At 25.9% G+C, this 2,309-nt stretch overlaps 1 protein-coding gene across 1 annotated transcript in view; it reads right to left on the bottom strand.

Annotated features, from left to right (window-relative positions):
- The window catches only part of mgl (low-density lipoprotein receptor-related protein megalin), a 34,648-nt gene extending 34,531 nt beyond the window's left edge, over nucleotides 1–117 (bottom strand). Inside the window, exon 1 of the mRNA XM_017908717.1 lies at nucleotides 50–117. The gene's annotated coding sequence lies outside the window, so the exon portion shown is untranslated. The remainder of the gene's footprint in view (nucleotides 1–49) is intronic.
- Nucleotides 118–2,309: the final 2,192 nt, after the last annotated feature.

The raw sequence follows: 2,309 nt of genomic DNA, 5'->3' as shown, positions 1-2,309 counted from the left end.
TTCCTGCTAAAAACACAGCATCTCCAGTACAATATGTATTTTTCTTCACCTGTATTTTGCCGTTCATTGGTTGTGCACCTTACCGGCCCAGCACTAAACCACATAATAAAAGGTCTCTTTCTACTTCTCGTATTGACTCTCTTCCACCATATATACGGGCACACGTGACCTTGTGGCATTTGGTACCTGTTCGTACCAGTCGGCGCAAGAATACGTCTGACGTGTATAATGATGGACACAATTCTAGTACTAAATTATTAATTTCCCAAAACTTTTTCATTAAACAAGAAAAAAAAGACACTTTTTACCTTTTTGATTATGTTTCATACTATACAGATACTACGTGAGCCACAGATAATGAAATATAGTTAAAAGCATTAATTTAATACAACTAGTAGAAATAAGTATTTTTATTAACACGGTAGAAATAAGGGTAAACTATTTCCATTCTTTGTGTGTAAATATTAAAACTAATATCAATTAAATAACACAAGCTTTTTTTCGATATATTCTGTATAAGAAAACATTATTCTCGCATAGATTTTGAGCACACAAGATAATTTATAAGAACGATTATTACAAGAAATTATATATATTATTATATGGTATATCTTTTTTTATATATATAATACAAAATACTAACTTAAGAAAAATTAGTTGTGCATAAAATGAACATAAAACAAATGTATTAGATAATAAATAAAGTAGTTTTTATAATAAAGTAATCACAACATTCATGATACACTATTAAGACAAAATTAATAAAATTAATAAAGTTTTTACGTTTGTACAATTAAAATATATAATTTACTCAACACCTTGGACATTTTTTTAAGATTATAAATAGCATATGTAATATATCTATCACATATTGTTTTTCATACTTAGTTAAATTTCTTACACTCAAAATTAATCCCTTCCATGCTAATAATAGAATATGTAATTGAGCTTGAAATCATTATGCAGTAATAAGAAGTCTACAAAAATGATAACTATCAAATGTCAAAGGCATAAGCATCTCCTATCAAGATTTTCACAAATACTTTTATTTTCATCTACAATATCTTATTATAATTTGTTAAGTCACTTTTGAACGCCAAATATATTTACGACAATTCTCTGAAAACATAATATCAGTTCTAAGTCTTAACTCGAATGTCGAGTATTTGATATCATTGACTACTCGTAATTGTGGCACGGCCAGATAATACAAAATTCGTTGGAAAAGGAATGATAAATGTTAACAGTTTGATTCATTTTTTCATTGATTATATGCACAATAACCTTTTTTATATAAACAAATAAAACATAACATATTATTTATTTTATAAAATGAAGAAATACGTATAAATTATAATTCAAAATACATCAATAAAACATTGAGACATAACTAGCATGAATATATTTTAAATATTCTCTCTTAATGATAATTTTTTTCCATTAATTACACAACTAATTATATTATCAATAATTCTGGCTACACCACTAATTTACACACTTATACCACGTCACGGAACAGAGTCAATATATACAAAAGATTAAGTACATTATGCTCACAAACCTCGCAAGCAACTAAGTAAGTAATTAATTATAAACATAAATTATATTAAACTATTTTTCTTTCTTAATTCTATTAGACTAAAAACATTAGAAACAAAAAAAGAATGCAAATGGTTTAATTATTAACTAATTGACTACATATTCACAATCTTATTTTCAATAACAATTCTGTTAACATCGGAAATCGTTTTGCTATTTAGATATGATTAGAAATGCCATCAATTTTAATATCATACTACACTTGATTATGCACGCTACTTTAAACTATACATTGGTCCATGTCGCATTTGAGAGTAGAGAATAAAAAAGCATGATAAAAAAATAACGAAACATCCATACCACAAGTTAAATGATATAATGATCAATATAAAGTAATTACATATTACACACTATAAACAATATTTTCATTGCATATTTAAATTACGAAATTAACACTCAGAAGTGTTTAAAAATTAAAAAATTATCAAATAAATTTAATAATGTGTTATAATTGATAATATATTGACTCCATTTTGTGAACAAAGTAAGAAAGCTACACCACCATCTTATCGGCAAAAATGGTAGAAAATCTGTATTATGGAGTGTACCATTCTTGTGAATAGGAGATAGACATCCACTACCTCATATACTCCATACAGAATCTCTCTTCATCTTCCTGAATAGAGAATACAGGATATATTATCAGTCATTGTATTTTTTTCTTTTTTTCTTCTTTCTTTTTTTTCTTTTTTTTTTTTTTTTTTTTTAAG

The sequence above is a fragment of the Eufriesea mexicana genome, unplaced genomic scaffold (genome assembly GCF_001483705.2).
Source record: "Eufriesea mexicana isolate 0111107269 unplaced genomic scaffold, ASM148370v2 scaffold12515, whole genome shotgun sequence".
NCBI lineage: Eukaryota > Metazoa > Arthropoda > Insecta > Hymenoptera > Apidae > Eufriesea > Eufriesea mexicana.
The sequence above is the reverse complement of the archived record's forward strand: the minus strand, read 5'-3'. Positions and strand labels throughout refer to the sequence as shown.